This window comes from Cibotium barometz, chromosome 44, assembly GCF_041138505.1.
Source record: "Cibotium barometz isolate CiBa-2024 chromosome 44, ASM4113850v1, whole genome shotgun sequence".
Taxonomy (NCBI): Eukaryota; Viridiplantae; Streptophyta; class Polypodiopsida; order Cyatheales; family Cibotiaceae; genus Cibotium; species Cibotium barometz.
The window spans coordinates 6,376,525-6,400,426 of record NC_141089.1 but is presented as its reverse complement, the minus strand read 5'-3'; the positions used below and the strand labels follow the sequence as shown (position 1 = coordinate 6,400,426).

At 37.1% G+C, this 23,902-nt stretch overlaps 1 long non-coding RNA gene across 1 annotated transcript; it reads left to right on the top strand.

Annotated features, from left to right (window-relative positions):
• The first annotated feature begins 1,473 nt into the window (after nt 1-1,473).
• Nucleotides 1,474-2,491, top strand: LOC147612899 (uncharacterized). The gene is made up of 4 exons (XR_015263301.1): nt 1,474-1,563; nt 1,767-1,783; nt 1,877-1,916; nt 2,268-2,491. It is a non-coding gene; the product is annotated as an uncharacterized LOC147612899 (long non-coding RNA).
• The last annotated feature ends 21,411 nt before the right edge of the window (nt 2,492-23,902 follow it).

Genomic DNA, 23,902 nt, shown 5'->3' with positions numbered 1-23,902 from the left:
CCTAACACAATTAATGATGCAAGTGATGTGTGTGTGTGTGTGTGTGTGTGTGTGTGTGTGTGTGTGTGTGTGTGTGTGTGTGTGAGAGAGAGAGAGAGAGAGAGAGAGAGAGAGAGAGAGAGAGAGAGAGACTATTTTGGAATGGGGTTGTTTTGGTTGGTTGCAAGTGTAGAGAAAGGACATAGCTTGTTGCAAAGAGAGGCCTAAGGGAGTGAGTGTATTATTGAGGCCACTTAAAGAAATGTTCTCGCTTTTAATGGAGTGCCTCCAAAGGGCTCCATGAGCTACCTATGTGTCATACACATCCAACATGCTCTCTTCTAATGAATCACCTCCTAGAGAGTATTATATGCATTATGTCATGAGACAAGAAGCCTTGTTTCTCAATGTAATAGGATATATTTTAACTTGATTCTAATTTGGGTGCTACAAATGAGGTTATTCAGCCTTTCTTTGCATTTTGTTTTTGATTTCCCATAATTAATTTGTATACAGGTCATTTGCACTCTGGTATATTGTTTCTTAACTTTGAAGTTTATCCACATCGTAGCATAGAAGGGTGGTACATTGATGTGTGGATGTGCATTATTGTTTTCTTCCTCTTCTTCTTCTCTGCTGCTTTTTTTTGGGGGGGGGGGGGGGGCGGGGTAGGGATGTGAGGACCTTTTTTCGAGTTGTGGGTTTTGTATTTCAAGGCGTGCTCAAGTTGCTTTCTAGTTCTAGGGTGATTTCTATTCATTTCAAAGGGGAAGGTTATCATATTGAATAAGGACATGTGGTGAGGTAGGGGAAGGTTATCATATTTAATTCAATAAGGACATGTGGCGAGGTATAGTGAGAAGAAAGACATGTGATGAGTTATGAAGTTGGTGAAATTATTTTAAAGTTCAAACTCATGTGGCCATTTGACTCCTAGGAGATGTTTAGCAACTTCACTCTTTTTGACAATGACTCAACAATCAGCCACATCTTTTGTGGAAAGAACATCCATAAGGCTTATGATGAGCAGTGCATAGCATATGCATGCCATTTAGAAAGTAGGGGCATTAGGGGAAGGCATAGGTAGTTTGAGAAGATATTGTGCAATTGCTATCTTGAACAAGGTTGTTAGTTAGTGGGAAGGTGGAGTAATCTATCGGCTCACGACCAGCCCCCGTCATGTAGCTCAGTGGCATTGAACCCGGGCAAGCCTCCTTTGAGGAGGATAGAGACTTTAAGCCTAGAACAAGGCAATTTGTTCACAATGACTCGAGAGTCCAAGGTCAAAAATCTTTATGCAACTTTTCTATGTGAACAAAGCAATTTGTTCACAATGACTTGAGAGTGGAAGGTCAAACATCTTTATGCAACTTTTGTATGCTGATGACTTTAAGGAAAAGAAAAACGGCCAAGATAATGACGTCCAATAATAGATTGTGTAACTCTATATAAAGGCGCTATATGTCTCATCGAGCTTCTTATCAACCTCTGCACGTAAGCTGCTTCTCATGGCGGCGATGGGAAGAAGATTGTGGTGTTACTTAACTTTCATGGTCCTGCTATCTTCACTAATCCATGTTGAAGGTAAGGAGCAGTTGCAGGGTTTGTTCTTTTCTGCTCTTGATTATAGTAACTGATTACACTTAATCAGTTACTATAATCAGTTACTAATCTATGTTGAAGGTAAGGAGCAGTTGCAGGGTTTGTTCTTTTTTGCTCTTGATTATAGTAACTGATTACACTTAATCTGTGCTTTTGGTGGCGACGTGGTGTTCTACTACTATCAGTGCAAGGTTATGAGATGGTACGCTAATTAATATCAATAAGATCATGTTATAATTGTACATTAAACTGAGCACCAGATCAGTCGTTTAACATACGACGTGATGATGAACAGGAGGAGGATGGCTCTCATCGGCGTCTGCTACAGATAATAGGTATTTATTATTGTGACTACAGGCGAACTGCTAATCTCTCATCATTATTATTATTATTATTTGCATAAGACCTTTGCACCAAACATGATTAAGAAATTTTGTTCTTGCAAAAAAAAAAGAGTATTTTCCTTAAAACGTGGAAAACCTTTTATTTGAAAATTGTGAAATTATTTATAAAGGAAAAATCTGAAGGTGTTTGTTCTATATATATATATATATATATATACCTTCTCAAAATCTCGAGGCAAGTAATTTGTACCTTCAAGTTTTTAAATTGGAAGGTATTTTTCAAAAAATATGCAGGGGCAAACTACACTAAACTCGGGTTTTTTTTTTTTGAGGGGTCTGCAGACCGTTGCAGGCTGTGCCCTGCAGAAGAGTGCATTCCAGGTGTGAATGTGACTTGCGCTAGCGGAGGCGACGTCCCATGCTCATGTTGTGGGGCCCATTATTGTGTCTCCGGCGCATCCCAGTGCGTCTACAACACCCCCAACGGAAGCCAACCTTGTGGTTTCTAGCTACACCGCCTCCACCACTTGCCCCACCAATAAATAAAACAGCTTGCTTTGCATTTATATATATATAGTCTATCAAGTGACAAGGGGTGTCACAAATAAACTTTTTTTTCTAACCAGTGAAAAAAAAGGATGACCTTCAAATTCAATCAAGGATGACCTTCAAGTTCAATCAGTTTTTATTACAAATTTGCATAGCTTAACGAGTTTTATAACTAAAATTTCAAAATTTTGAATTTTTAAATTCAAGGCTATCTATAATTACAACTGGTTTCTCTCAATTTAAATTGTGAAAATTACATTGAAGGACGTTTTTTCCAACACTGGTGACAAGGCCTCTTTCCAGTTGAGAGTTGTGACTTGTTTTCTTAACTCTACGGATGCTATATACTATATTTTTTGGTTACAACTTATGAAACTAATAATTTCTTGTTAGTGCTCATATTCTTTCAAACTTGTTGGTCACTTTCTCTTTATTCTACTTATTCCTTAGTGTACTGTGTAGCATGTGTACCTAAAGCAGACAGACATGGAATGATTGCTTTCATAATTAGAGCATTCCATAGGTTACGTGATATAACTATCTACCCTACTTTTCTTAACTTTCTTTTTTTCTTTTAAAAAAGATGGTACTTGGTTACATGACCGTAGAGGAAGTGTGATTTTATGTTGTTTGTATGGTATGATTTTCTTCTTTGGAACTGATAAACACTACAATAGGCAGGCCTCTTTCTAATGTTTATATCAGCATTCTAGTGATGCGAAAGGACTAAGTCTCAGGTCGTAAGCATTGATATAAACAAGGATGATTCTTCATGGGCTGGGTCACCCTTAAAAAATGATAGGTTTACCACCAGACCGATGGTGGGAAGGTTGTCCTCAAGAAGAGGCATGAGTGGGAATGGAAGAAGGAAGATGACTACAAACATTAGAAGAAGCGAATGTGGGCATAGTAGAAGTATTTGGAGTGGACACATCATAGACTTCATGAGAAGAGCTAGCCCAACACAAAAGAAGAGGCATAAGTGGGCATAGAAGAAGGAAGTTGACTTTAAATATTAAAAGAAGCAGGTGTGGGAATAGTAAAAGTATTTGGAGTGGAAACATCGTAGCCTCCATGAGAAGAGTTGGGAAAATGGAAGGGTGGCACCCATATATGGCCTCCTAGGCCATGCAAACATATTCCACACACTCTTCATGTCATTGTTACATATCAATGGCCAACTGCGATGAGTGTTCTTCATCTAGATTATTAGTAATGTGGCCATAGATGACGATCAATACTCATACTCATACCACACATTCTCCACATTAGGGTTTTTAAACTTTGCACTAAGTTATGCATTTTCACATCTTTGCATAAAGTAGATATGGTGCATAAGATCTCACCCTGATTCATAGCTCTATATACAAGAGCTCGGATGCATAATAGCTCACATGCATAGCTCTTGTGCATAAAAGCCCACATGCATAACTCTATACATAAGAGCTCTATGCATAGGAGAGCTATACATAAAAATGATGCATAAGGGAGCCAGTTGTGCATAAGAGATTTACGTAAGAGAGCTATGTGTAGTTAAAAGAATGCATAAAAGCTATGCATAAGGGCTCTCTCACATAAGAGTCTCTTGTGCAAGAGAGCTCTCTATGCAATAGCTGTATACATAAGAGATCTCATAAATAAGAGCCAATAATCCCAAAGCACTCATAAGGGTTTGAAATTTGGAATAATGGGCAAGATGAAGTATGGGAGACTCTTACCAAGTAATGAGATGAAGGAGATCCTAAACCAGAGAAGAGCCTTATGCTTTAAAAAAGAAAAGAAAAAAGAGCAAGTCATTGATGTAAAATGGAAAAAGGAGATCCTAAATCAGAGTGCTTTTTTAAAAAGAAAAGATAAAGATAAAAGAGGAAGTCAGTGATCCTAAACAAGAGAAGAGCCTTGTGCTTTTTAAAAAAAAAGAAAATAAAAAAGAGCATGTCATTGGTGTAACATCATACAAGAGCATCAAATAATATCTAAGCATAAGAAACTATGCATAAGAGAGGTCATGCACATAGCATGATGTATCATCAGAGCTTTCATGCATCATAAGGCCTATTCCATGCATAGCCCTTATGCTGTATCATAAGAGGAGCATAAGAGCTTTCCCATGCATCATAAGGGCTATGCTACTCTTATGATGTATCATAAGAGTAGCATAAGAGCTTTCCCATGCATCGTAAGGGCTATGCCATGCATAACATTGCATAAGGGCTATTATGCATCATAGGAGATCTCCCTATACATAAAAATTTTCCTCTATCCATAAAGAAGCTCTCTATGCATAAAATTGCATCATAAGAGCCCTCCTATGCATAATATTATAAATAAGAACTATCATGCATAATTGAACTCTCTATGCATAAAAGTTTTCTTTAGACATAAGAGATCTCTCTATGTATAATAGCTTTCGTGCATAAGAGCTTTGATGTATAAGTTGAATTGGCCAGTGGGAAGATTCTTTTCATTCACCATGAGACAGATCGTATTCAGTTTAAGCTAGAATTCCTACTACTTCGAAGAATGCAGTCCAGAATCTTGACGTGAATTTGGGATCTCGATCACTTACTATTCTCCTGGGTAGGCCATGCAATCTGAAGATTCCTGAGGAACACTCTGGCCACATCCACTCTTATGTAGGTTTCTTTTATTGAAATCAGATGGGCAACTTTGGTTAGTCTATCAACTACCATGAAGATGGAGTTGTAATGTGATTGCACTGAAGGTAGTCTAGTAATAAAAATCCATACTGATACATTCCCACTTCATCTGGGTGAGGGATGTAACTTCCCAGGCATTTTTACTCTCTCAGCTTTCACTTTCTGACATATATGGAATTGATGTACATGATTAAGTACATCCCTTTTTAGTCCAGGCCAAAAGAAGGTTTTCTTTACAAACATGTAGGTCTTGATGAAACCTGGATGTCCTGCTATAAGGCCATCATGGGCTTCATTCAGAATTTGACCCTTAGCTCCCTCATCATTGGGAATGCATAGCCTGCTATTATAATACAAAATTTCTTCTTCCAGACTGTGTACCCTTGAACTTGGTTCAACTCCTGAGGAGTTTTGCTTTCTTACATAAGTAGGGTAGTAATAGGGCCAAAGATTCTATCCTGCATGATCTTCTCTCTTGCTTCTTTAATCAATGGATTTGACACCACTATGATTGTAAGGTCCCTGTCCCCACCACGCAATAATTTCAGGGGTGCTAGGAGTGGAAGTAGCACTTCTTGCGCCGGACAGGGTCCCACACTCGGGGCCTTGCCCACCACCACGGATATCCGGACAAGAGACTAATCCATCAGTTTTTCCAAAACCGAATCCGAAAAAACTTCTTTTGCCTGGAAAGCACGGGCGATTCCACCAGGATAACTTTTCCCTAACGTAGTCAAAAGCCTTAAATAACTGAGCTCATCTGACTGAACCCGTAAGTCCCATAGTCAGATCAGGAAAAAAGACTGTACTTGGATCATAGAGACCAACGCTTTTTTCCTCATTGAGAGGCACAGCCATTGATTCTTTTCCATAGAACAATTTTTGTCCGGGATTTACTTCATCTATCGAACTAAACAGAAATTGAGTCTCAATTTACGGATCCATCAGTCCAGCCTAACCCCATCCAGTCCCATGGGTTAGCCAACCACTGTAGTGATGGGATCCAATTAGGAATTTGGTTAGGTTTTGTCCCCAGGCCCCCTAGCCCGATGTTCATGCAAACATAAAACTAATCACACCACTTACACACCCAATATGAAATTGCCTTTTTCTCAGCATCAGCTATCTTTAAAACAATCCTTTAATGAAACCATTATGTCACTGATCACAATCCTCAAAATCTGTGGTTGAATCCTTATTTCCAATCATACCTTCATCCGAGTATCTATGGCATCATTGGCAACCAGAACGCTCACCACCACTCACCACCTGTCCACTCATCAGGGGCCTTTTCAATAGTTCCTAGCTCATAGTACTCGGCAATATAATCACTTATAAAAATCAAGATGGAATCTCCGTTGAAGATCAGCAAGATCAACCAACAAATCCATATAAAAGAGCCATGGACTCATCCGTTGAGGACCAGCAAGGTCAATCAACCAGATCTATGCCCGGTTTCAGAAAACAACTCTTACTCCTTGATTCAATATCTTCCACGACGCACGAGTGGGTATCTTCGGTGACCCAGAGCTCGAGCACCGTCAGCACCCTCTAGGATCCTTCACAGGTCACCAGTGCTTCACTCATAGGCCGCTTCCTTGGTCCCTCATCCACCGTACCGGAAGCTCACCAATTAAATTGAGCCGAGGCTGGTCAAGACCTTGGCCGACCTTGCTACGCGAGACGTCCTCCGTTGACTCTCCATCAGCTGTTGCAACTTTATCAGGTAGGTCTCCACGACTACATTCTGAAGACAGTCAAAATGCTTCCCCAACATTCTTAACATAAAACAGTCATTTACAAACAGTTCATAAATATAGTTTCTATAATGAACTCACGTCTTTCCAGATTGCTCCACATCAATCCATATTACTTAACCCAATTCCAAATCATATGTGTATCCATTCTTGACCAGATACATCATTTTCCATCCCCATCACATCAGATTCATTCACTTCACATAACATCCATTCCTATCTTTCTTAATTTACATTACGTCTCATCACATCCATTTCTCGTTACATCTCATTCGTTCACATCTTATATTATTTATTCACATTCTGATTCACATGACATCTCATCTCATCCATTTGCTCATATCGACTTCATATCCATTCACATACATATTCGCATTCATTATTCCACATACACATCCACATTCATACATCCACATTCACATCTACATCCATACATCCATTTTCACATCCACATCCACATCCACATTCATACATCCACATCCACATCCACATTTACATCTACATCCATATATCCATTTTCACATCCACATTCATACATCCACATCCACATCCGCATTCATACATCCACATCCATATCTACATCCATACATCCATTTTCACATCCACATCCACATCCATACATTCACATCCACATCCACATCCATATCTACATCCATACATCCATTTTCACATCCACATCCACATCCACATCCATACATCCACATCCACATCCACATTCATACATCCACATCCACATCCACATCCATACATCCACATCCATATCTACATCCATACATCTATTTTCGCATCCACATTCATACATCCACATCCACATCCATACATCCATACATCCACATCCACATCCACATCCATACATCCACATCCACATTCACATCCATACATCCACATCCACATCTACATTCATACATCCATATCCACATCCACATTCATACATCCACATCCACATCTACATTCATACGTCCACACATCCATTTTCATATCCACATTCATACATCCACTTCCACATCCGCATTTATACATACACATCCATATCCACATCCATACATCCACATCCACATTCATACATCTACATCTACATCCACATTCACATTCACATTCATATATCCACATCCACATCTACATTCATACATCCATATCCACGTCCACAATCATACACCCACATCCACATCTACATTCATATGTCCACACATCCATTTTTATATCCACATTCATACATCCACTTCCACATCCGCATTCATACATACACATCCATACATCCACATCCACATTCATACATCCACAAATCTACATCCACATTCATATTCGCCTTCATATATCCACATCCATATCTACATTCATACATCCACAAATCCATTTTCACATCCATTTCCACATCCATACATCCATTTTCACATCCATATCCACATCCACATTCATACATCCACATCCCCATTCACATTCATACATCCACATTCACATTCACATTCATACATCCACATCCACATCTACATTCATACATCCACGCATCCATTTCCACATCCACATTCATACATCTATCTGATTCCTATCACATCGCACATCTATTTATAGAATGAAAGAGAATTTTAATTTTTTGATATAAAGATTCTTTACGCATCTAATTAGGCATAAAGACTTTAGTAGAAATAACACTTTTATAAAAATCTTTTTATGCATCTATTTAGGCATAAAATTAATTTTAAGGAAAATAACACTTTCGAATTAAAAATAAACCTTTTATGCATTTTACTATGCATAAATTCCATTCTAATGAGAATAACACTTTCAAAATAAAAATCAATCTTTTTTGCATCTTCTTATGCATAAATTCATTTTAAATGAGAATGACACTTTTGAATTAAAAATCAATCTTTTATGCATCTTCCTATGCATAAAATCAAAATTGATGAAAATAACTCTTTTGAACTAAAAATAGGTTTCTTTATGCATCATTCTATGCATAAAATCAAAATTGATGAGAATAATAATTTTGGATTAAAATAAATTCTTTATGTATCTTTCCATGCATAAATCCAATTTAGTAGGAATTACACTTTTAGAATAAAAGAATTTCTCTTATGCATCTAATTTATGCATAAAATCCATTTATGATGAAAATCACGCTTTTAATATATATGAAAAAAAAATATCTTTTATGCATATGTTTATGCATACAAATCATTTATCACTCTTTTAATATAAAAGAATTTCTTTTATGCATCCATTTATGCATAAAAATCATTTATGAAGAAAATCACACTTTTAATATAAAAAATATCTTTTATGCATATGTTTATGCATACAAATCATTTATGATGAAAATCACTCTTTTAATATAAAGAATTTCTTTTATGCATAAAATCATTTATGATGAAAATCACACTTTTAATATAAAAAAAGTATCTTTTATGCATATGTTTATGCATACAAATCATTTATGATGAAAATCACTCTTTTAACATAAAGAATTTCTTTTATGCATCTAATTTATGCATAAAATCATTTATGATGAAAATCACTCTTTTATAATCAAAATAATAATTTCACTATGCTTCCTTCTATGTATAGAATTTAATTCTAAAGAAAGTAACACTTTTTTAATAAAATATTTTTAGTATGCATTTTCTTATACTTAGGATGAAAATTAACACTTTAAGAATACATATACGATGGGAATTACTCTTTTTGAATAAAAATAAATAAAACTTATTTTTCACAATTTTAGAAAATTTCACCATAACCTCCTTTGTATGGCTGACCATTTTTCAATTTTTAATTCTCTAAAATTAATTAGAAGTTCACCAAGAGTATTTAAATCATTCTAATGTAAACATTTTCTACTTATCAAAGAGAAACATTATGAAAAACTTGATTTTATCCATTACTCATTCATCTAGGATAAAGAATGGCTGGATTTACTAAAGAAGAGAGGGGAATGTCTTTTTTCAATGAGGCATAACATCATAGTCATTTTAGAGAAGACAAAAATCATAAAAACCATTAAAATTAAGCATAAATAGTAATTTATGTATTTCCTTACTACCATTCATCAATTAACTTCAATAGCATTAAAAAGCCATTCCAATTAGGCTTCTCAAGCTTGAGAGGGGTTGAGAAGAGAGAAACATTGAGAAATTATGGAAAAAGATCAAAATTCACACTTTACCTTACAAATTGCTTGATTCTTTGATCACGGTAGAGGCCACCAACCAATCAATTGGTTTGGTATGCTGATGGAGCCACCAATGGAGATTGAAGAATGAGGGAAACTCCAATTTCTTCAATTTGGAGAGAATTTTAGAGAATAGTAAAAATTATCATTATTTCAGCATAATTCTGGCACAGTATAATTCTCCTATTTTTTTACAAATGGCTCAGGTTCTATTTATAGGAGAGGGAGGCTCTAACCAAGACCAACTGATTTCTAGAATTTTCCAGATTCAGTTTGGTTGAATTTGGACCAGATTTGGACCTAGTTTGGTTCCTTTTTTATTCGATTTGATCCAAGAGAGAGGAGAGATAAAAATATCACATTATTTTTTAGTTTAAAACTCATTCAAGCATGTGAAGTAGGCGCCTCCTTGAAGGGACTCCTCTTCCTTACACATGTGTCAAAATGGAATCATTATACCCAAAATATCTCATTTTTTAGTAATACTCATAGTTTTTTTACTAATAACCCTTGTACATAGTCAACTCTTCATCTTATGTGAGCATTTACTCATTTTTGGGTATTTTTCTTTTACAAATTGGATTTATCTCCTCCCCACACATGGATTGATCTTATTGGCCCATAAGAGCCTTAATTTAAAATTTTGAAAAAAACCTTGACCCTCAGGATAAGGCCTCTTGAACAGATTATACTTGATTTCTAATGCACCTTCTGAAAATCTTTTTGAACTACTGTTTTGGGGGAACTTATTTTAATAAGAAGACATATTTTTCCATCCAAAAATATTTAAAATTTGAATTACCACTCTCTAGAAGGTTTTCTCTCTCTAGGCCAAAACTGGTAGAAACAAGATCTTTTATATTTCTGAAGAGGGATTTGACTACAGGGGAAGATACTAGACATTCTGAGAGGTTAGGGAGGAATCTTACAGTGATTGCAAGCAAGGAGGCTTTTCAGCTGAGGGCATCTACTGCTACATTTTCTTTGCCTGGGCGGTACTTGATTTCAAAATCAAATTCCTGCAGGGTCTGCATCCACCTTCTTTGGCGCATGTTGAGATCCTTCTAAGTGAAGATCCACTTTAAGCTCTGATGATCTGTCACATCAAAGTGAATCCTTGACCCAGTAGGTAATGTCTCCATAACTTCAGGGCATGGACTATTGAAAGTAGCTCTAGGTCATGGACAGCATAATTTCTCTCATGCGTTCTAAGTTTTCGGGATTCATAGGCCATTGCATGACCTTCCTGCATGAGCACACCTCCCAAGGCAAAACCACTGGCATTAGTTTTACTACCTCAAAGGGTAGAGAGAAATTTGGCAACTTCAGAACGGGATTGGTTACCAAGGCGGTCTTCAGCTTATCAAAAGCGCTCTGACACTTGGCAGACCATTGAAATGGAGTATTCTTCTTGAGAGAAGATTAGTTAGGGGGGAAGCTATGAGAGCATACTTAGGTATAAAAATTCTATACCAACTAGCTAATCCCAAGAATCCCCTGACTTCTTTCACTGTCTTTGGTTCAAGCCAATCTATGACTGCTTGGACTTTTGTGGAATCTAGAGAAATTCTGTCTTTGGATACGAGAAAGCCCAAGTATTCAACATGGTGAGAAAGTGCATTTGCTCTTTTTTGCAAAGAGTTGGTGCTTCCTTAGAATCTCAAGAACTTTACGGACGTGAGCTTCATGGGGTCAGCTGCATTCTTTGAGTAAATCAGAATATCATCAAAGAAAACAAGAACAAAATCATCCAAGTATTCTCTGAGAATGTCCTGCATTAGGCGATTGAATGTATATGGGCCATTTGTCAATCCAAACGGCATGACCTTAAATTCATAGTGCCCTAGCGAGTTTTGATGGCTGTCTTCAGGATATCTTGATCATCAATCCTGATCTAGTAATACCCTGATTTGAGATCTATCTTTGTGAAGATCTGGGCTCCACTTAGCCTGTCTAGAATCCCATCAATTCTGGGGATAGGATACTTATTCTTAACTATCACAGCTGATTAAGACCTCTGTAATCCACACAGAGTCTTAACGTTCCATCCTTCTTTTTCAGAAAGAGAACTAGCACTCTCCCCAAGGTGAAACATTGGGTCTTACAAACCCTTGTTCTAAGAGTTACCTAAGCTATTCCTTGAGTTCAATGGCTTCAGGGGGACTGGCATTTTGTACGTGCGCTGGGCTATTGGCTGAGCTCCATCGACGGTCAATTCTATCTCATGATCTACTTCTCGAATTGGAGGCATCTCAGTTAGCTCTGTTGGGAATAAATCATCATGCTCACTTAACCATTCTGGTTCTTTAGCCTTTAACTTTGTGTCTACCGGATTTCTTTTGACAACATAAATGAGATGCTTCTTTCTATGTCCTTTCAGTAACCTAGAAGCTTTTACTAATTGTAGATCTGGGGATTCGAAAATTCCAGTTCCTTGAACTTTGTTCCCATGAAGGTCACAGAAGGAAATGGTTCCATTGTGACAATGAATGTCAGCTTGATTTTTGTGGAGCCAATCCATTCCAAGGATTCCGCGTCCAAAGGTAAGACTTTGAGAACTGGCAGTCAGTTACATTCCCATCTAGATTAAACTGAATACGATCTGTCCCATGTGGTGAGTAAAAAGAATCTTCCCACTGGCCAATTCAACTTGCATAGGTTTCCTTGATTTCTGTTCTAAGACTAGCTTACGCAAGCATCCTAGGAAAATAAATGAATGAGTACTGCATGAATCAATCAAAAGCTTAAATGGTTTACCCTTATACTCAGCTAGAGCATGGATGATAGAGAATTGACGATTTGGCCCTTGGTTTTCAATCGCGGGATAAATCTGACCTCTTTTCTCTTCCACTACATCTGCTCTCATAATTGCTCTGGCTGCTGTAGACTAGGGCGAAACTCTTTCTCTTTGGTTACCCCAGTTTTGGGAGAGAGTTTTGTGATTACTCCGAACAGAGGCAGATGGTTGAGCTGGAGTCCTCCTAGGATTGCCCTCATTTTGGCGAGATGGGGGGCCCTGATTTGACTGATACAAAGGGGCTGGTCTCTCCACTCTGGGTCGTTGACTTCCCTGTCCTCTTGACATGGCTGGTGACCGAAACCCTGACACCCAAAACACATGTTCTCACTTCTAAGCTCATCCCTTTGAATCCTTGAAAGAGGTGGGGCTCCTGAGAAACTGTTCTAAGTGAAGGGTCTTCCTTCACTTCTCAATTTCCAAGCATCTTGATTCTGAATAGGGCCTTGCTGCCTCTTTGGGGGTGGAAAGTTTGAAGCACTTCCTGGGGTTTGGAACCATTTAAAGTCTGAGGGTGCAATCTTTGGCACGATCTTAACAACAAATGCTTTGGCAAAGTCCCTTGCCATTCTAACAGCTTCTGCCATTGAGACTGGTTTGGCATTTTTCACTAAAGTGTCAAATGGTTCGTTCATCCCCTCGAATGAATCTGGCCATCAGCTGCTCTTCATCCAAAGGTGGAGAGTATTTGAGGAGAATGGCAAATGCCTGATGGTATTCTTCAATCATCCGGCTATCCTGCTTCAGTTTCCAAGAACTCAATTTATTTTGGTTTCCAAGAAGCTCGAAGGACAAAACCTCTTCCTTAGTAGGTAAGCTTTAAGATCTGACCAGGTCTATGTATTTTGGTCGAGACGATTTGTCTCGCAATGGTTCCTCCATGGGACCCTCGCTGTTTCCACAATTTTCAATCTGGCGAGAGCCATCTTGCTCTTCTCGTTATAACCGGTTACATCAAAATACTCTTCCATTTCCTCCCTCCATTTTTCCACTACTTCTCCTAATTGTTCCCCTTCACCCATGAAGGGACTAGGTTGGGATCAGTGCAGGGCTTTACGAACGTCCGGATCTAACTCTTCATCATCGGTAAGAGGATCCGGTTGCCTACCACGGCCCGCGCGCCTCATGATTCTGACAAAATGATATTTTTGTCAACTTAACTATCATCATATTTATGATTATTTAATTTTTGAGATTTATTTCTTAAACAAATAAATGTTCCATCATAATTCTTGAAAACAAGATTCACTCTGATAATTTTATTCACCAATATTCACAACCATGAAAACAATTTGGAATCTTTTGCAAAACATCATTTATTATCAAAAGTTTTTGATATATACATAGAGCATCTCGGCTCCAAAAGTCATCGCCTCAATCGCATATGCTTAAAAAGGCGATATTGCGATGGAGACATGCTATGATATACACGATTCATCACTGATAATGGTGCTGTAATTCTTCTCCTAGGAATAAAGCGGCTAAGAAGTCTAAGAATACGACAAAAAATTTTAAAATTTCGGGGTGAGTGGTTATAGAGTTGGACATAATGAATAACTCCTAGCCTTATCAAGATCATGGCTAGTGAGATATTCTATCTGAATCTCTGTCTCCTTGATTGGTATTGACGCGAATACTTTGCCCTCTAGAGAACCACATATGCTGACGTCGCTCTACTAGATCAGGAACGTATAGATCCTCAAAGTGACGACCGAGTCTCACTCCATCGGGTTGTAGCGGAGTTGATGAGATTTTCAAAGGTAAAGGCGATCATATCCTGACTCTGGGAGAGTCCAAGAATGCTAGACAGATTTGGGGTATCCATCTAAAAATCCAGTATTTATGAGTTTTCAATTTATGAAGTTCATTTCAAACATAATCTTAACAAGTGAAAACATTATTTCACAGATTTACTTTAAAATTTTAGGAAATTTTTGCTGCTATTTTGTAAGTTTACATCAGCGCCCTGTTACCAGCTATGCGACCCCTTTGCCCCCTCCGCACACCGGATTAGCACGGAAGTAGCTTCCTCTTGTGCAGGGCAAGGTTTCCCACTCGGGGCCTCGCCCTCGAATGTGTGGGCGACATGAGACTAATCTGGTGGTCATTCCGAAACCGAGAAAATTTTCCTTGCCTGGAAAACGGGGTCGATTCTACCTTTTTGATTTTTTTAACGAATTTTCTAACGGGGTCAAGAACTACTATCCTTCACCTGATTAAACCAGATAGAAGAAAAACTATCACTGACTTAGTTTGAAGAAATCAACGCTTTTTTCCTAACCAAAATTAGGCACAGCCATTGATCTAATCATTTGAGGAAATCAACGCTTTTTTCCTAACCGAAGTCACGCGGCACAACCATTGATCTACTCATTTGAGAAATTCTTCAGGTTTTTATTTAACTACTCTAATTCTAAGCATATTCCTATTATTTCAATTTAATTATTAAAACTCCACTGATTCCAGCCTACCCCATTCGGCCCATGGGTTAGCCACCACCCAACCACTGGAATTGGTAGAACCAGACAATTACTCACCCACCCATAATTGAATGCCTTTCTTAACTTTTGCTTTTGAATACAGATATGCACACACTCCTCTTTAAAACTTTAACATATGAAATAATCCATTGGTAAACAGTTATTGGTTACAGATGTCATAACTCAAAAATCAAGTCCCTTGTTTCTCAAAAAATAGTATCACTCTGGACTCTCCCGCCGTTGAGACCAACTGGTCTCAGCAATGAGATCCAGTAACAGATTACGATAATCATTTCGTCCATCATACATATCTTCCATGACATACGCATGGGTGTCATAGGCACCGTGAGCCCGTGCATCTCCTGGTCAAAACCCTCTAGGATCCTCCTTAGGTGTCCTGGCACTTCACTCAGGGAGAGCGCTTCGTTGGCCCTCGCCCATCCTACCAAAAGCGCCCCATTTTTCAACCATACTGAGACTGGTCAAAGCTTTGCCGCGTGAGCCGTCCTTTGAACACTCCCCGCCAGCTATTGTTGCAACCAAACTTCCCTTAGAAAAACATATACCAAATGCTCCCTCCAGCATTTTGGTGTAAGACTCCTTTAAGAAAACAGGGTTTCTAAGCAAGTTTTCAGTTCGATTTTCTTTTGAATACAAGGAGTATTTCTTGAATCAGTATCCTCAAAACTTCTTGATTGAAATTCAAAATTTCATACCAGAATTCCTCGAATTCTATAACCTTGATCCACAAATCAATTCGAAGGGCTTCAAACTTAGTTTTAGATTTGGCGGGAGTTTTGAGTGTATTTTTCTAAATTGGTCACACTTTCTTTCCTCGAAAACTGACGAAAGAGTTTAGTCTTGGTTATAGTCTGATTCAAGGTTCGAGTCAGATAAGATTTTTCTAGAACTATCTTTCTCGAAAGGGTTTGATAATTCAGTTACTATTTTATTGAATTTCTTTCTTTGAATATTCACTTAACTGATTTCTAAATTAGTTACGAATTCCAATGAGAAATAAATTAATCTTTTATCTGAATATTTCGATCTCAATAGATTTCCTGAATTTTCTTTTTACAATTCGTGTGAATATAAAACGATAGAAATTTCTCTCTTAGAGTATTTAATTATTCATTTAGATCAAATACTCATAGAATTTAAACATAGAATTTAAGAGAATTTTTTTGATATAAAAATTCTTTATGCATCTATTTATACATAAAAATCAACTTCAATGGGAAAAACACTTTTATAAAAAAAAATCCTTTTATGCATCTATTTATGCATAAAATCAAATTTAATAGGAATAACGCTTTTAAAATAAAAAGAATTTCTTTATGCATCTTTCTATGCATAAAATTTAAATTTAATAAGAATAACACTTTTATAATTAAAAAATTTTCTTTATGCATCTTTCTATGCATAGAAATCAATTTTAATAAGAATAACACTTTTATAATAAAAAAAAATTCATTATGCATCTTTCTATGCATAGAAATCAATTTTAATAAGAATAATACTTTTATAATTAAAAAAATTTATGCATCTTTTTATGCATAGAAATTAATTTTAATAATTAATATCAGTGATATCCATGCATATTCATAGGTGAATATGTACATGGAGTAGGAGTAATTAGAATATTTCTTTTAGATGCAAAAATGGTGGGAATTACTCTTTTGGAATAACATAAAAACAAACTTTCTTTTTCACAAAATTTTGGAAAATTTTACCATAACCTCCTTTGTATGATGGCAGACCATTTCTCATTTTTATCTTTCTTCACTTAACTTAATTAACCCAATTTAGAATTATAGAACTCTAATCTACACAATTTTCTAAATTCAAGAGAGTAAACAATAAGAAGAGTTTAAATAATCACTTAGTTAATCTTTCTAGGATTAAGAAAGGTTGGAAGTAAAGAAGAGAAGGCATGGCCTTTTCATCAAAGGCATAGCATTTGAATTTAATTCAATCATTTGTTGCAAAACACAAAAATCAAGAAAACCATAGATTTTTCATTAAAATTTGTAAACAAAGTAAGAAAATTAGCTTACATGGAGCTTGTAAGCTCTCCTTTGGCTTGAGGGATTGAGGGTTCTACTCTTGTTTGAAGCAATAGTGGCCACTGATTCACTTTGGAGAGGACTAGGCCAAAAACAATTGAATTACTAAAAAATTCAATGTAGATGACTCAGGGACGACAGGAGTAAAGTAACAGTGCCTAAACCATATTAAGCTTTTACAAAAGGGGGAGCCTTCTATTTATAGGAAAAAGTGAGCCTCTAACCAAGCAAACTGATTCTAGAATTTACCACATCACTTTGGTCAATTTTTGACCATTTTTGGGTCAGTTCAGCTTACTTTTTGGATCTAGATTTGAAACAGGAGAGAGGAGAGATGAAAATATCTCACTTTATTGATTAAAAATTGGGAGTAATGATGAGAAAAAGGTGCCTACTTCATGAGGGGAGATCCCCACACTGAGGTGTCAAAATTCAGTTTTTTAATTCTTTTCTTTGGTCCTTAGTCCACTCTTCATCTTATGTGAGTATTTACTTATTTTTGGGGGGTTTTTCTTTTATTCTTCAATTTATCTCCTCCCTACATTTGGATTAATCTTATTGGCCTGTCAAACCTTTGTTTGGAACTTAATCCAAAATTTTCTGAGAACAGGGACCCTTAGACTGCTAAGGTCTTTTGTGCACATTATAATTTATTTCTAATGCACCTTAGGAATTTCTTTTTGTAGATAGTTTGTACGTAATCCTCCTACAGAAGCTCCACCTCCATGTCTTGTATTTTTGAAATAAACCCCTCTTGCTTTATAATGTGATTTCTCCATCCCTTGTTCATGAAATACGCACCATGCACATAAACTATGTGCTGTACACATGACAATAGAATTTAATTAGAAAAAGTTTCTTGACATTGTAAAAGGCTGAATTGTGATGCTTACAATTGAAATTAGAGAATATGGGTTTGCTAAGCTCCACTTTAGTCAATCTTCTGCAGTATCCTAACAAGCCAAGCTCTCCTTCACCCACAAATTGCATAAAAGATTATAAATTATGGAAAGGAGGGTTTGCTCTTAATGGAGGGTCAACTGGATAGAGATGCCCATCAACCCAAAGATCTATATTTTTCTCCTTAGCTATCCTATGAGCTTGGACAGAATTAAAAAACTAAATTTTGACACCTCAGTGTGGGGATCTCCCCTCATGAAGTAGGCGCCTTTTTCTCATCATTACCCCCAATTTTTAATCAATAAAATAAGATACTTTTATCTCTCCTCTCTCCTATTTCAAATCTAGATCCAAAAAGTAAACTGAACTGACCCAAAAATGGTCAAAAATTGACCAAACTGATCTGGAAAATTCTAGAATCAGTTTGCTTGGTTAGAGGCTTTAGTAATTCAATTGTTTTTCGCCTAATCCTCTCCAAAGTGAATCGATGGCTACTATTGCTTCAAACAAGAGTAGAACCCTCAATCCCTCAAGCCAAAGGAGAGCTTACAAGCTCCATGTAAGCTAATTTTCTTACTTTGTTTACGAATTTTAATGAAAAATCTATGTTTTTCTTGATTTTTATGTTTTTCAAATGATTGAATGAAATTCAAATGCTATGTCTTTGATGAAAAGGCCACCCCCTTCTCTTCTTTACTTCCAACCTTTCTTAATCCTAGAAAGATTAACTAAGTGATTAATTAAACTCTTCTTATTGTTTACTCTCTTGAATTTAGAAAATTGTGTAGATTAGAGTTCTATAGTTCTAAATTAGGTTAATTAAGTTAGGTGAAGAAAGATAAAAATGAGAAATGGTCAATCATACAAAGGAGGTTATGACAAAAATTTTCAGAAAGAAAATTTATTTTTATGTTATTCCAAAAGAGTAATTCCCACCATTTTTACATCTAAAAGAAATATTTTAATTACTCCATGTACATATTCACCTATGAATATGCATGGATATCACTAATATTAATTATTAAAATTGATTTCTATGCATAGAAAGATGCATAAAGAAAAAATTTTTATTATAAAAGTGTTATTCTTATTAAAATTGATTTCTATGCATAGAAAGATACATAATGAAATTTCTTTTATTATAAAAGTGTTATTCTTATTAAAATTGATTTCTATGCATAGAAAGATGCACAAAGGAATTTTTTTATTATAAAAGTGTTATTTTTATTAAATTTGATTTTTATGCATAGAAAGATGCATAAAGAAATTCTTTTTATTCCTATTAAATTTGATTTTATGCATAAATGGATTTTTTTTTATAAAAGTGTTTTTCCCATTCGAAGTTGATTTTTATGTATAAATAGATACATAAAGAATTTTTATATCAAAATTAGAATTCTCTTAAATTCTATGAGTATTTGATAAATAAAAAATTAAATACTCTAAGAGAGAAATTTTTATTGTTTTATATTCACACGGATTGTAAAAAGAAAATTCAAGAAATGTATCGAGATCAAAATATTCAGATAAATGATTAATTTATTTCTCATTGGAATTCGTATCTAATTTAGAAATCAGTTAAGTGAATATTCAAAGAAAGAAATTCAGTAAAATAGGAACTGAATTATCAAACCTTTTCGAGAAAGATAGTTCAGGAAAAATCTTATCCGACTCGAACCTTGAATCAGACTATGACCAAGACCAAACTCTTTCATCAGTTTCAAGGAAGAAAGCGTGACCAGTTTAGAAAAATACACTCAAAACTCTCGCCAAATCTGAAACTAAGTTTGAAGCCCTTCGAATTGATCTGTGGATCAAGGTTATAGAATTCGAGGAATTTTGGTATGAAATTCTGAATTCCGATCAAGAAGTTTTGGGGATACTGATTCAAGAAATACTCCTTGTATTCAAAAGAAAATAAAATTAAAAACTTACTTAGAAACCCTGTTTTCTTAAAGGACTGTCTTATGCTAGAATGCTCGAGGGAGCATTTGGTATATGTTTTTCTAAGGGAAGTTCGGTTGCAACAACTGGCGTGGGGAGTGTTCAAAGGATGGCTCACGCAGCAAAGCCTGCCTAAGTCTTGACCAGCCTCAGTATGGTTGAAAAATGGTGCGCTTCCGGTACGATGGGCGAGGGCCGACAAAGCGGTCCCTGAGTGAAGTGCCAGGACACCTAAGGAGGATCCTGGAGGGTTATGACCAGGAGATGTACGGGCTCGCGGTGCTTATGACACCCATGCGTATGTCGTGGAAGATATGTATGATGGACGAAATGATTATTGTAATCTGTTATTGGATCTCATCCGCTGACCAGTTGGTCTCAACGAAGAGTCCAGAGTGATATTGTTTTTTGAGAAACAAGGGACTGGATGGAAGAGAAACAAGGGACTGGATGGAATTTTTGAGTTATGACATCTGTAACCAATAACTGTTTGCCAATGGATTATTTTATATGTTAAAGTTTTAAAGAGGAGTGTGTGCATATCTGTATTCGAAAGCAAAAGTTAAGAAAGGCATTCAATTTTATCGGTGGGTGAGTACTTGTCTGGTTCTACCAATTCCAGTGGTGGTTGGGTGGTGGCTATAACCCATGGGCCGAATGGGGTTAGGCTGGAATCAGTGGAGTTTCAATAATTAAATTGAAATAATAGGAATACGCTTAGAATTACAGTAGTTAAATAAAAACCTGAAGAATTTCTCAAATGAGTAGATCAATGGCTGTGCCGCCTGACTTCGGTAAGGAAAAAAGCGTTAATTTCCTCAAATGATTAGATCAACAGTTGTGCCTGATTTCGATCAGGAAAAAAGCATTGATTTCTTCAAACTAAGTCAGTGATAGTTTTCCTTATATCTGGTTTAATCAGGTAAACTGTTAGAAAATCAAAAAGGTGGAATCGTCCTCGTTTTTTGAGAAAGCAAAATTTTCTCGATTTTGGTTTCGGAATGACCACCAGATTAGTCTCGTGCCCAAATATTCGAGGGCGAGGCCCCGAGTGGAAAACCCTGCCCCACACAAGAGGAAGCTACTTCCCCTGCTAGCAACCAAAAATCCGGTGTGCAGAGGGGGCAGAGGGGTCGCACAGCTGGTATCAGAGCGCTGCTATAAACTTACGAAATAGCAGCAAAAATTACCTAAAATTTTAAAGTAAATCTGGAAATAATGTTTTCACTTGTTAAGATTATGTTTGAAATGAACTTTATAAATTGAAAACTCATAAATTGAACTGGATTTTTAGATGGATACCCCAAAATCTGTCTAGCATTCTTGGACTCTCCCAGAGTCAGGATATGATCGCCTTTACCTTTGAAAATCTCATCAACTCCGCTACAACCTGAGGAAGTAAAGTGAGACTCAGTCGTCACTTTGAGGATCTATACTTTCCTGATCCACTAGAGCAACATCAACATATGTGGTTCTTTGGAGGGCGAAGTATTCGCATCAATACCAATCAACAACAAAGACTCAAACAGAATAGATAAGGCTAGGAGTTATTCATTATGTCCAACTCTATAATCACTCACCCCGGAATTTTAGAATTTCTTGTCGTATTTTTAGACTTCTTAGCCGCTTTATTCCTAGGAGAATAATTGCAACACCATTATCAGTGATGAATCGTGTATATCATAGCATGTCTCCATCGCAGTATCGCCTTTTTATGCATACACGATTGAGGCGGTGACTTTTGGAGCCAAGACACTCTATGTATATATCAAAAACTTTTGATAATAAATGATGTTTTGCAAAAGATTCCAAATTGTTTTCATGGTTGTGATATATTGGTGAATAAACCGTGTTGAGTGTGCAATCTCTCTCTCTCTCTCATGGAGTTCTTAGTGTGGTATAATTCACCTTAATTATGTTGCTTAATCTATGTCTTTCACCATGATCAATCACATTTTAGGATTGTTTAACAAAGAGAAGCAGCAGTAGTTGCAGGCAAAAGTCCCACATCAGGCACTGAAATCACCTAGGAAAGGCGACAAGAGCACACAGTCGCACAAACAACGAGGCCATCAACAAATGCCCGAGAGGGACAGTAGCACAGCTCGCAAGACAGCCACCACCACCACACAACATTGAAGCTCAAAGGACGCATGGAGAAGTAGAAGTATCGGAGTTGCAGAAGCAGCACTGAGAAAGATCGCATCAATCTGATAGACTTACGATAGGCAATGCAGAGACTGTGGTGTCACAAAGCAAAAAGGAGAAAGTTGCAGAGCAGCGTGTGGAGGAGAGAGGTTTGCAGAAGTGGGTGGGTAAGGGCCCACCACGGCCCATTAAGAGAGAGAGCCAATGATGCAGGCAACAGAAGAGTATAATTTTTTACATATGTGACCTGCAAAATTTTAATACCCTTATTGATTATAAGGGTGCATTTGCACACAATTGAATTTTTAGAGTTTTTTCATACACACAAGGTTCACTTGCCCGATGATGGACAAAATGAGTGATAATTGTTTCTCTCTCTCTCTCTCCCATGCCACCCTGAAATAGCGGGCAAATATCGGCTTGTAAAAATAAAGCCGTGGAAATTGTTTTTTTTTTACCAACTGGAGTTTGACGGGTGCCATACCCTTGCACAGCGCATATGTAAAATTAACTCACCCGTAATTGATCATGAGTAACTAATCGTACCCGAGCTTGTGTGCTTAAAATGAGAATATTTTGTAATCACCCACATTGGTATGAGGGTCGCCCTGCCCAAGCTCAGCGAGAAGCTCGAAATGGTTGTTGTGATGTGTGCATGAGCGATGCACGTGTGAGGTGCATGTGCATGGGTTGGTTCCCACCCGAACTTCTACGTTCAAATTAGACTCACTGGTTTCGTTTTGTGAGCAAGTCGGCTCAAAATGGACTTGGTGTCTAAGATGGTAGACACGCGCACACATGTTTGTTTGATGGACACTCCAAAGTATCGTTTAGGGGGAGTGTCGAGAGGTAGCGATTGCGGTTGTGCAATGCTACATTGATGGATGATGGGTGAATTGTGAAACACCTCGATTAAGAGGGGGTGTTGAGAGATGTAATCGTGGTGTGGTGTGTATGTGGGAAAGCACCCTAGAGGTGCAAGATATTGTGGCAAGATAAGAATGCCACATGTAATATTGAATGGTGTATGTGTTGAACAAATGAAGTGGAAAAGGTGTTAGAATTCGTGGTGCTCATGCTAGGTTGAGATATGTGGAGGAGAGAAACTCACAAAATACAAGAAAATATCTTACTTATTAAGTTGCTCAAATACAACTAGGCTTCTTGCTCCATACAAATTGCCTTCTAGCTCCACCTTTAAATAGGTGAGCTAGTGGATCTTAAGTCCCTTCACACACACACCCTTCTCCTACCCTGTTACATGACCTTAGTCTAAGGTCATGTAACCTTAGTCTTTTAATATCTTGCTCCATACAAATTGCCTTCTAGCTCCACCTTTAAATAGGTGAGCTAGTGGACCTTAAGTCCCTTCACACACACACCCTTCTCCTACCCTGTTACATGACCTTAGACTAAGGTCATGTAACAGGGTAGGAGAAGGGTGTGTGTGTGAAGGGACTTAAGGTCCACTAGCTCACCTATTTAAAGGTGGAGCTAGAAGAAGGCA